This window comes from Argopecten irradians, chromosome 10, assembly GCF_041381155.1.
Source record: "Argopecten irradians isolate NY chromosome 10, Ai_NY, whole genome shotgun sequence".
In the NCBI taxonomy this organism is placed as follows: Eukaryota; Metazoa; Mollusca; class Bivalvia; order Pectinida; family Pectinidae; genus Argopecten; species Argopecten irradians.
Window position 1 is genome coordinate 26,686,593 of NC_091143.1, and position 13,854 is coordinate 26,700,446.

General features: G+C 31.9%; 1 protein-coding gene across 5 annotated transcripts in view; it reads left to right on the plus strand.

Moving 5' to 3' along the window:
• Positions 1–13,854, plus strand: part of LOC138333512 (neuronal acetylcholine receptor subunit alpha-10-like) — a 78,345-nt gene that overhangs the window by 50,205 nt on the left and 14,286 nt on the right. Inside the window, exon 2 of one of the 5 annotated variants that reach the window (XM_069281940.1) lies at positions 244–332. The exons of the other annotated variants lie outside the window; for them this stretch is intronic. The gene's annotated coding sequence lies outside the window, so the exon portion shown is untranslated. The remainder of the gene's footprint in view (positions 1–243; positions 333–13,854) is intronic. 5 annotated transcript variants of the gene reach the window in all.

Below are 13,854 nucleotides of genomic sequence, written 5' to 3' on the forward strand. Positions count from 1 at the left end.
GTGAGTATATTGTCCATTCGTTTTTAAACCATATCATAATTATCGTTACATTTCATCAATATTTTGTCATGTAGCAAATTCAGTTGTGATACAAAAATTGCTCAAATAGCATTATTTAATTTTGAAACTGATTTGTTCGTTAAAATATTGACACTCTGCACATTTCATATTGATTATTTTAATACCTAATGACTTTCGCTCTTGATCATTCCATTTATACAGTGTAGGAAATTGTCATTTCAGTTTGTATTCAATGATCCAGAATGGGCGAGCCCTCCGACACATTTCACATACAAAACGAACATGTATCCGACTATCTGCAAGTCCAAAAGGTCCAGTGATTTCGTTTTGTTTAGTTTTTTAATATTTCAATGCTATTATTTTTGTAAATGGTCTTTAATACCTTTTATAGCTATTACTATAAATGAAAAAAATGAGTACCATCCAAATTACAGTATTATTCTTCAATATAGTATCCAATACTTTTATTATGAGAAGAAAATCGTTACATAATACCCCATAGGTTATGTCAAATTATTGTGAAATGTAGTAGTATAATCCGAGTCTATTTTATTACCTCCAGTATTACGTTGCTTATCTACAAAATACCCTTTAGTAGTGAATGTACCAATGCAATGTATTTCGCGACAATGCGTTTTGAGCATGGGCTTCTCGAATTTATTAAGTTGTTTATTCGTTAAATTGATCAATCCTATCGCGTCTAATTCGCGTTGTATGCCAGCCAGTCATTCAAATAAAAGAGTGCATAATGGTATGCCAATTGCATTGTTGTAAGCGTAAAGAACGTAAGATATTGCCATTTCTTAAACTCACATGTTCAGTTCCACATGTTCGTGCACACATGTAGGGTCATTTGATTTGAAGAAGAGTATTATTTAAAAAGGACTGTTTTAGTTTTGTGGAAAGTTTCGTCTTTTATCATACAAAAGAGTTATCATGACTACCTGCATTATTGGCATTGCTGGTCATTCCTGAAAATGCGCCAAGTAGAGCAACGTTTGTTGTCTGATGCAAGAGATGGTTCTGAGGAAATTTGTTTTTAATTTACATTTGTCTGTGAAGTAGACTAATTTGTTTATCAAGCATTCATAATTAAAGACCGACCTCACATATACAAACTGTATTCACATGCATTAACCAGACAATATCAAATATGAGAAAATTATATTGCAACGTTACTTAGCATAAAACTGCAATGTAAACTTGATTAATATCTATTACTATAAGTTAAAATGAACAAATGAGAACCTTCCAAATGACAGTATTAGTCGTGTTAATTATTGAATAAATACTATGATTATGAGAAGAAATTCATTACCTAACACCCTATAGGCTATGTCAAATGTTTGTGAAATGTGGTAATTCGAGTCTATTTTACCTCCATTATTACTACAAGTTACTTTGTTTACCCTTTAGTGGCGAATACACTCAAAGAGGAAGATGTAGCTCTCACAAAAATCATGTGATCTAATTTTCTAGCCATGTATGGTAATGATCTATATACTTTCAATGAGAACCGATGTAGAATTGAAGCTCGTTTCATTCTAAATACCTAATATGTTTTTTGTAATATAGGCAGTAAAGCTAAAAATAGTCAACTTCATTCACAGACTATGTAAACCCTTATGCCATCAAACATTAGAACGAGGACAATACTATGACATTATCAATGGTAAACCTATTAAACGCTCAAACTCAATGTAAGCTAATTAGCCTAACTCAACATTTGCCCTTTTATCAGTCAATTCATACACTAAATTACACTCAGCATTGTACTTGAATAGTGTCATGCAACAAAAACATTAAGGCGTGAAAAGACAAACTGATCTGACGTAATGTTTGCATACAACGCGGACACTAAATTCGTCAAAAAGGCCTTGAAAGCTCGAAATTGTAATGCATGTGTACACGAAAATGTATATCATAACAGTTAGAGGTGATTATTTTTAAAAAAAAAAGGGAAAAAAAACTGTGAATAGTGTCTAAGATGTTATTCGATCTCAATACTCATGGCAAAATTGTCTTCAGTTTTGTCTACATTTATGAATATTTGTAATCTACGTCCGAAATATGTGCCATTTTGTATAAACCCGGAAGTAGAGTAGAAACTATCTGGCATTTTGTTTGAAACCTTTCCGTATTACAGGAAATGGATGTATAAACTATGTACAAATTAAATCAAATACATTTAAGGAAACGGGAAATGTGCTGGAAATGAAATTCATCAAACTCAATTGAAAGAAATATGATTTTCCTTTAATGTTATCATCAATTTACACAAATATTATGGATTGCCATAATGTGTCCTTGTATACCCTTTTAGAATGGAATACAGGAACTGTCAATCAATTTTGGAACTCATAAGGACATATGTAGATCAATGGAAAGGAATTAGACCAATATATTAATGATCAAATAAATATATTTTTCTATTATCTCTCGTTCATGTTTTTCAATTTGCTAAAGCTTTGTCCCTTCATCCTTGAGAAGAAATCATAGCAATCCCATCTTTTTATTCCGATGATTAACTTCCGATATGGCCTTTAATACGAGGTTAAATATCATAATATTGTATCTTAACGTTTTTTATTTCTAAAAATTAGAAATTTGCATAGAGCGTGAAGGTTAGATTTTTGTGTTTGTCTTTCGACTAGAAAAGTCCATGTTTTTGTCATAGAGGATTGTTATTAGTACTATTTATAAGAAGGAATTTGGAAATGCGTTTGCTCGTAAGTCTATTAAATGTAACGTATATACATTTCTATTTAATGTAAATCTCAATTGATGATCATTAAAATGTCATTTATTGCTTTTACTGGTTCGTGCAGAATATGGCTAATACAAAACTACACTTAAATTACTTATGGTAGTCTATAAACGAGATAGATGTCAATGTTCAAAGTAACTTTATAATGCGATTTGGCTCCGTCATATCGTATTACTTTAACTCTCAAAGTGACTATTATGGTTTGCTCAAGGCCCAGGCTAAGTTACAAGATATCTCCCTTTTCAATAACATTGCAGATATACTTACAGTATAATGAATTGTACTTTAGCATAAACGGCATTGAGCCATTCGTAATGACCCTACTTAAAACAGCAAATATGTATTAAAGAGGTTTGTGGTTGACAAACAATTGCGAACACAAAACCAACTATCGAATACTTATGTCACAGCATGAAATCACCGTAACGTCATATAATTTCAAAACATCATTTTGATGTAAAGTGGAAATAGGTAATTTATAATAATCAATATCAATATTGGTAATTAACATAGGGCAAAGAAGTTATTTTTAATTGATACTTCATTTGTCATTTGTCATTAATTGGTAATTCATACAAATAGCAGTGGTATTATATTGTTTCTACTCAGTAGTCATGAGTTACATCATATACGACAAGACAACCAATACAACGGTATTGCCACCATGTCTTTAACCTGTAAAAGTAAGTGTTTTTATAAATACATAAGTCAATAACTTTGACAATCAAATTACTTTTTATAGCTTAATAACGGTGGTTGTTAGGCAATATGTATGTAATTGTTCTCATTTACTTTTTTCGAATTGATGAACAGATCTAAAACGTATATGTCTTGATGAAATATAATATGTCATTCGCTCTATTTGTGTATATTGTATGAAATTGAATTTGCAAATTTTCTAATCCGTTTTGGTTGGTTGACAGAAATACATTCTACATAAACTACTTTTCTCGTTGTCACGTCACAATTTCCCAACATCATAAATATTCGAATAATAACAATAACAATTGTTACTATAATTCAGGTAAAGTAACAAATAAACATATATGTGTCAGTGTGGTTGGACATAATGATATCATTACATAGATACATCAAAAATGTACATTTACATAGTTATAAAAGGAACTTATCACACATTTATAACAAAGTTATGTGACAATTTTAAAAATTCTATGCCTTTACACTTCTCCAAATGACATAAGATAAATAAAAAAGAGACATATATTTACTATTTAGAAACGTCATGACATTAAGAAAGATGTTTGTTATTTTCTCGTTTAATATTGTCAGGGAGATCCTTCCGGTCTTTTGCAGTGCTCTCAAAGAAAGTGCGGGATTCTTGTCCTTTCACGTTTTTAATAATTAAAGTTCATAGAACTAAATTTTGTATTTTATTCTTTGTCTATGATGTAAATGATTCTTTAGATAAAATGACATTTATTTTGTACAGTATTAAAAACATCATTGAGTTTCAGCTGTTTTACCCTGAATGTTACATTCAGCATATTAGGTGTGACGTCATCATGTCGTTGTGCGATCGTTTCTTGATATACAAACTGCTGTTGACACCGACCGTGTCTTGCTGACGGAATCCGTTGCATTTTCCCTACAGTTGTATACAATCAACCAGAGAAATCTATAATTTTGTATTGTGTTATGTAGACCAAGTATCCTACCGTAAATTATGTCAATTAGATTCACCAGGGACAATAAAGGGGAAACTATTAAAATCTGTGTAATTCTTACTTCACTTATATGATTTTATTAATATATCAAAAATCTGCATTATATATTATCTATATAGATGAATGTTTGATTGTTTTGTTTTCGATTGTAGGTTACAGTCATATACATACTAAAATAACCAGTTATAATATATATGATTGTATCACTGTACCTGTAACTGAAAATATAAACATTGATACCTGGCCACACTTCAACAACATTCCTTAAAACAGAAACAAAACAGAAACAAAGAAAGGGAATTTCAAACCGTTGAACGGAAACATCTCCGTAGATCTCCTCAAAAGCGTCTGGTGGGAAATATATATGTACATATGTACAAAGTTAAGTAAGGGTATGTTGCCAAATTTTGTATCCTTTATTGTGTTCATGTCTGCTTAATTAAGGAATGTCTTTATAACAAGTCATAACTAAGTTATGCTTTCTTTATGCAACACATTGTAAGCTTATTAATTCTTAAACTAATATGATTATTACAATAATGCATGTTGTACACTGACGCCAATATGAAATCAATTTCTAAAGAATAGTTATTTTGAATTGTAAAACTGATCCAATATGTACGACATACGTAAGAAGAATTGAAATATAAATCTATGAGTTAATCTTAATAGTAGCCACATGAACTATGTCAGGTTTATATATTTTGACTTCACACTGATTTAAACCTTATATTATGGTCACACTACTACTGTAAGGGCCATTTAAACGACTTGCGTGTGAATGATAGGAATCAGTCTGAGCAGGATATGTTTACTTACGTAATCTAGATCAACGCTAAACAAAGGGATTAAACGAGATCATATCGGGAGTCACCAAATTAGCACCCATCTTGTCATCACAGACACCGGTGGTATAGTTTATTACATTAAACAGTCAGTCTGACTAATTGATCAAGTGTATGTTCTTAAGTTTGCCGCCGTTAATCGTATGTATTCAGACAAGCGTTTGATCAAGTCATTATGTAGCTGTCAAATACTTGTCATATAAACAGTGCATGTTGTTATTGATATTGCATGTCATGTTGCGTTTGCACATACGAATGAATACGTGCATTTTAAAAAAACAATGCTGTTTCTCGTATGGCTTGACATGTGTTGAGGTTTTTGTGCTCTTGACAGCTATAAGGTTAATTATAGGCATAAAGACAGTTGACCGGCTGCACTTTAAACCTTACGTCGGAAATCATTATCTCAATTGCGAAATAAACGGACATGTCAGAAGAGATTTCAAATCTTCGTAAATGTAAATTGCTGACATGTCCGGATGGTTTGAAATGATTCACAATGAAAGAGCAGAGTAACCAATTGGCCAACTTAACTTTACTCACATTTATACTTTGTCACCTCAGAGGTACTTTGTGATAAATCAAGGATTGATGACGTTACTATAATATCTGTATTTTCATATTTCTTAGTTATCTGCCTTGCGGATAGGAATTCATTGTGACTTCGTTTTTTTGAGTATATAGCATCATACGTTTTAGAGAAATGCTCGCAAGAGAACATCACAATGCATACCTTCGCCTAAGTGAGGTAGCTCTGTAATATACAAAAAAATGATATCAGATAAAACTCCAACGGTTGACACACAATTATACACGCACACTTATGTATCGTTAACGATATCTAGATGTTTAAAGTATTTGTTAAACTACCGCTGATTTTGCCGTTTTGTAACATGGTTGCAAACCTTACAGCTACATATCTAAGTTAACGTATCGTCATTCCGTACGGTTTTATGTATAATATTGTTCTATATTTGGACATCAAAGAGAAACGAGTGTTGAGACCTTCACATTGCCTCCATCCCTATTACCGTGTGTATGTCCCTGACATGTTTAGTCTTTTTTTCTTGAATTAAAACAACATTGCACGTGCTGTCCATGAAGATAATATCAAAAGTATGAAATTTATAGAGAAAACTAATTGCATATGATGTCATCACTTTGACAGGGTGCTTTCAAATATCAATATAGATTTAAAGATGTTTTTTTCAGTACCATATTTTTGTAAATGGACCCAGCCATTATTATTCCCTTTTCAATCATAAATGGAAAACAAATCGTAATTTTCAAGGACAATTGTTTCTTGAGTGTTTTGTGTCACATTAAACATAACTCAGACACATCTTGAAATCCAGAAGCATTTTAATGGTTATTCAAAAGGACTCATCTGATGTCAATGAAATCTAAACTCTTTGAGCAAACAGACATTTCCATGATCCAACTGTTAATTGACGACATCATCTAGTTTTACAAAATTGTTTTCAAGATCATGTGACAAGTTTTCATTCCGAAACAGGTTCGGTGATGGTAATTGAAAAAACAAATTGTTATGATTTTTGAAGTACCATTAAAATGCTATATACCACACCTGAATATCGAATTCATATTACGTATTAAACATTTGAACATGATATCGTTTTTACGCAATTGTCGGACTCTGACTATTCTTTGAGGCTGTCTTTTCATGCTAATAATTAATATCTAACAAAATATCATATTTGGAAGAGACTGGAGAGATTTTATTTATTTATTTATTTGTCGAATGAAAAGGAAATTAAATACTCTCTCAATGATGTATGCATGTTAAATAAAATCATATAAAAGCAGATATCGGATTATTACTCGTGTAGGAACATGCTAGATATTAATTGCTATCTACATGGAGAAGATAAATGGCTCACGATTATACATATCTGTTTTCATTGATTAAATCAGCATATAAAATCTGATTCATGAATTCGTTATTATCGGTTGTCAGAATTATATTACATCTGTCAAAATGTCGTACCTGTCAGTGAACGATTATAAAATACCGTGATTGGATTTATTGAATTCAAATTTGATGGTATAACCGTGGAAAATTCATTAATGTTCCTTTGAACACGTCGAGTGGATCTTCTCATTATCTACATTAGTGAATGTATCGGCTTATTACCATCGGTGTCAAAGATAATTGATTTCAACGCGTAAAATACGATATTAGCGTAGGAAAGCTTATAAGAACAATCTTTATCATTCATTGAAGATGCTTATATATCATAGTATCGATATTAAGGACATACCATTATTATTCTTTCCTAATCTTTATCATTCATTGAAGATGCTTATATATCATAGTATCGATATTAAGGACATACCATTATTATTCTTTCCTAACATCTGTCAAAATGTCGTACCTGTCAGTGAACGATTATAAAATACCGTGATTGGATTTATTGAATTCAAATTTGATGGTATAACCGTGGAAAATTCATTAATGTTCCTTTGAACACGTCGAGTGGATCTTCTCATTATCTACATTAGTGAATGTATCGGCTTATTACCATCGGTGTCAAAGATAATTGATTTCAACGCGTAAAATACGATATTAGCGTAGGAAAGCTTATAAGAACAATCTTTATCATTCATTGAAGATGCTTATATATCATAGTATCGATATTAAGGACATACCATTATTATTCTTTCCTAATTTAATTGATAATCCATTTGATTTTGTTGCAAAGTTGTATGCCATACACACGCACATGGATATTTCTTCATACAATGTATGTCTGAAAGTATTTCAGATATTTCAAATATTTGCTATTTTTATGTTCAATTAAAAGTGTATTTTTATATACTTTGGTCAAACATTTAATCTCGGAAACTAATACCGATATATCTTTATGAACAGAATAATGATATCAATTGCAAATTATACACAAATATTAGTCAAATAAAATATCGATTGTCTCAATCAGACAACACTACCTATTTCTTGATTGACACGTTGATAAATTAACTATGTGATATGTGTCTTTATTCAAAGCTGTATAAAAATATGAAAAACATTTCACCTTTTTGAATACCAATTAATTGTTTGTATATTCAGTATATTACAGTCACTTAAACAGTATCAACTGATATTTCGGAATTCGTTTTTAAACTTTATGTTTGTTAAAAAGGTTCATTTGCTTGCTTAAGCTCAACGCAATGCATGCGAGTGGGACGATTGGTTTGTCTTTTACCAGTTTAAGACATTAAGAAGTGTCTTTTGTAGTTTCGCGAGATAACTCGAACTTGGATTCACACGTTACACAAATAATTTTACAAACGTACCTGCATATAGGAATTTACGACTGTCAGTAGGTGTACGTGATCGTAAATATATGTAATTGCGAATAACTTTAAGTTTGAAACAACGTTGACGCGAACTTATGTATACAGGATAATATACAATTTACTATAGTCAGTATACCTTACCAATCATTCATGCTTACGACAAAAGACAATGAGCTAACAAAATGGAGTGTCAATGTTCATCAAGGGATATATTCCTCACATCGTTTCTTTGATACCTCATTCAGTTACAAAGGTGATACCAAGTCACTTGGGCTTCTCCAATACATGATTACAAGTACACCTACATTTAAGTACCAAACCAGTTGAAACCTTTTCTGTGTTTTGTAACAGATAATCACACCAAGACGGTTTCTTTTTTTTAGTTTTTTTTTTATTGTTGACAAATTTGATGCATACCCCTGTCAGTTGCAAATGCTTCACCCGTTTGTGTACTTACATAAATAGCCAATGCATTATACAAGGGAATAAACATGGTATAAATACACTTCAACATATCACGGAATGTATTTTGACAGCGTACAATGTAACATGATGAATTTATACGAATTCATATGTGCATAACATGATGATTTATATGAATTGATATGAGCATAACATGATGATTTATATGAATTGATATGAGCATAACATGATGATTTATATGAATTGATATGAGCATAACATGATGATTTATATGAATTGATATGAGCATAACATGATGATTTATATGAATTGATATGAGCATAACATGATGATTTATATGAATTGATATGAGCATAACATGATGATTTATATGAATTGATATGAGCATAACATGATGATTTATATGAATTGATATGAGCATAACATGATGATTTATATGAATTGATATGAGCATAACATGATGAATACATATGAATATATATAGATCGAAGTGTGGCAAATTAATTTAAGTATACTGATGCGCAATCATGTTTAATTTTATTGATAACAGTATACCGGCTTCAAATCATTATCTTACTAATGCTTTGTTAATTGATTGGTTTTGATTACGCTATTTTAACAGCAAGTGTCATCATAAACTGGCCTCGGCGCTTGATGTGTCTCATTGCGATATATTCTTGTCCATTTTGTATTGCTTACACTGAATAATACTGGCCTATCACCAGAAAACCTTCTTCACAATCATGCAAAATATCATTATAATCTGAATCGTCATTTTCCAATGACTTGTCATTACTGAAGCTATAATGGTTTTTTAATTTCATCACATCTTCCTTGAAAAGCAACGTTGAATGTGAAAATTATTCAGACATACAAAACGACCTTTACAAGATAATTTGAATGTCATTTACTGTCTCAAACGGAAATGTTTCCTGTGTAGCTGGCTAGCTAGCGTGTTCCCCGTAGTGTATGGTAAATGGCGACAGTGGTTTTATGGATACGGGTCCATTGTGACTTGAAACGCCATTTAAAATACCAAATATCGACTGTGGTACTGAACTGGCCACGAAATGCTACTAAACCGAGAAATAAAATAGCATATGAATGCGTTTGAATTAGATTTTTCACTTTCTCACATTTTGTTTCAAAAGGCGTGATTTTGAAATCTCAGATATTTCTTGGCAAGAAGTACATGTTGAAATATACATTACTTCTCCCTGAGTTCTAGGCCAATATGCTGGATCTTAATGATCTTAGGCGTTTTGAAAGATGCTACACCGCTGACAAATGGTATTCTTTCTTTATCAAAAAACAGAAGAAAATTAATATTTTTTCTTCAGTTGCAAACGTTACTTACTTTACATCATTACCACCGTTGAAAAGCTTGAGCATCTAATTTTACTTTATATTAATAAAATAATTGCGTCCCGAAAAATCCATGACCCATGACACTATATTCTACATTTTTGTATGGAATAAAGTTCTGTCTGCAGATGCATTTAAAGTATTATTTTATTAAAAACTATCTTATTTTTTGTGTTAATTAGACATACATCTACATGAGTAAACACCAATTATTGCTCAAATGATGAGTATCGTTTATGCTACGTCGACAACGGATATCTTTAACTAATGAATAGTTATTGTTTTTAAATCGAGGAATGAAGAATATCAGTTAATCAAAGTTCCATAGGATGTTTCAATGTATTTACATAATTTGGCTTGAAAAATGCGATTTTCACTACACCTCAATACATTTTATAGATATATCAATTGCTAATATACAATTTGAAATGCTCTCTATGAGATTTATTCCATGATCATGTTTCCCTTTTGAGTTTCGCCTGGCTGTTTACTGAAGGTATTCCAAAGTAAATAAAAATCTATTATTGCTACAACATGTAAATAGCCGTTAGTAATCTAAACGGAAGTCAGATCTCTTTCATTAAGCGTTTCCCTCGTGCTATCGAATGCTTCCTGTAGCCTTTGAGGACATATGTACACGATTTGTGGTTAGTTTAAATAGTATATATATATTGTTATTACTATGCATGTGTGTGGTTCCATTTATTTGCCACGAGGCTGTTACATGATAAAGCAGGTTCTTTGAGTTGTTACACAAACCTTAAAGTCAAGCTGAAAGCGATAGGAATTGATTTAGTTATCTGTTTACATGCTCTTTGATATATCTGCTCCAGAAATTGTTTTATCTCTGTTCTGTGTCAGACAAAGCAATATTAATTTCATATATTATGGTTAACATATGCGCATTAGTGGGGTTGTATAAATACATCTTAATTACGATCTTTGAAATTATATCATACTCACGTTGATGTGTTTTTGTGTCTTATATTGTATGGATTTCTCTGGTTAAACATAAAGTTATGGAGAATATTCTAAAACGAATAAAACATATACACATCTGAGAATGAAATAATACAAATGTCACAAAACTTAACAGAGACATATCGAATGCTAAACATAACTTCTTTCTCGTTTTAAGTTGCTTCCTTATAGGTACTGAACATGGCGTTGATTGAAGGCGCTTTATTCAAAACCAGCAATATATGATCCCTAGATTTCGTCTCTCTCATGGGTCGACATATGCTTTTGTGGAGATTAATTATCAAGTTACATGTCCATGTTCAAATATCAAATGTTTAAGCGACAAATCGTTACAGTGAAATTCTCTCGGAATATAATTTTAAATTTGGTTTAAAAATCTTTGTCTCTACTACATGTCTGATTCTTACCCTCAGTCTCAAGCTAGGTGGAGATAATCTAGTAAAGAACTCTAAAAGTCTAATCAACAACTTTAGGTATGGTGGTCAGTCTACGTTTCGATATAAATTTCTGTTTTTGCAACCTTGCTAGTTTCATTTTAAAAGCAGTTTTTTTCTGAAAGTTCTACCTATATATGCAAATCAAATGAATTTTGCTTTTTACTGTGAATTACCGTAACTTATGGTGAATTTGATATGTGTAAATAAAAACAAAAATAATTCATCAGAACACGGCGATCACTCCTTACCAATGTGTATTCACTGTATCCTAAATAGGTACTATTGATGTGGTTCCGGTTATTGGTGTGTACCAGGAATCCGAATCAGAACACCCCGCCCACTTCTGCGAGTCTATATAGTTTCGCAAAAAATGACGAGGTGATCCGATTGCAGGTATTCTTGCCACTATAAAATGCTAGGTTATTGAATCATCCTGTCACAAAAACTAAGTTAGAAACCCCTATATATGTCACACACTACTAACAATGAGGGAACTTAAGTTTACATCGTCGGGTCCAAGATAAAATCATGAACAGGTGCATGTCCATGCCTAGGGGCAGTGGACAGGACTCCGAGAAAATAAGGTTAAATATTTAGGATTAGATGTCTGAAGTGGGAATAGTGAATAGGCTTTAATACTGCTTTAATCCACCAAATTTGTCGTAACTAAAATCCTCGTCTTGGTTTCTCTGTTCTACAACAGCAATCAAACTGCCATATATCGAGTTGCACTAAAGTCAATTACTTTGCATGCCGCAATGGTTCTTCCCATATAGGTTCGTTTGCATGTTATATACCCATAAGGAACGTATAGCAAACATTTGAATACAATAAGGAAATATTCATATCAGGAAATCTTGTGTGATGTTGAAATACTGTAGACATGCTTTGTACTTTAACTTCTTTATTTTATAGCCTTTTCGTTTTCCTGTATCGTTTAGATCAAGTTAATGACACGATCTGGCAACAGATTCTCTCTAATACCACTAGCAAATCAACAACTAGATAGCCGATAGTGCAGCACTTGGCACAATCTAAAACTTGGCAATGATATACAATGAGAAGACCCTCTGTTGGTTTCAAGCAAGCTTTTATTAGCGTATCAAGAAATGTGACACACACAGAACTGATACTGCTGTGAGACATTTTCATGCACGCTGCATTAAATGATAGATTGTATTTCACCATTAAGAATATCCGATACAAGTGCCTAACATCAATTTTATAATTGAGGTCACCTGCTGCTGTCTAACAGGTTGTAATGCACCCAGCGTGCTACTACAAACATTGTATAGATTTTTCAGACGTGATAGATCATACTCGATGTTTCAAAGTAGAGGGAAATATATTTGATTGCTTTAGCGAGACTGTTTTTATGGAAAACGCAACTAAATGTTGTGTCATTTTTCATTGCCAGTTTCTGTTAAGATTTGATGCTGAGAATAATGCAGCGCCGAGTGTATAGCAATTTGATAGTAACATAATTAATTAATTGACGCCAGAGAGATGGGAATTACCTCATTTTTCACTGTTCATTTTCTTAAACCTTTAAATAGGGCCCTTTAGATTATCATCATTAGTCTAAAACCGGTTTATAGCAAGCATTCAATGACAGAGACGCCGACCGGTTCTTGGTGGTTAATTGTAGCAATATTTTACAAACTCAACAAAAAAGTAAAAGAGTATTAAACAATTAAACTGAATCAAAATTATTTAGAATGAGACTTTAACAGGGTTATCGCTATATTTGTGCGACATAACAGGTATATCATTTTACTATTTTGCGGAGAAATATAATTAACAAAAATGAATCCAAAAATTTTCACCTGCAGGTAAAAATGAAGTGTTTAATTATTAATTTCCTACTTGATTCGCCCTGGAGATGTTGTAAGAAATGCATACGCGGAATAAAGTGGACGCGAAAAGTGTATCCAGTACTCGATTTTGCTTTTAAAATGCATCCAATTCAGAAATATAGTGCTGACATCTCATTTATTTTGAAAACCAAT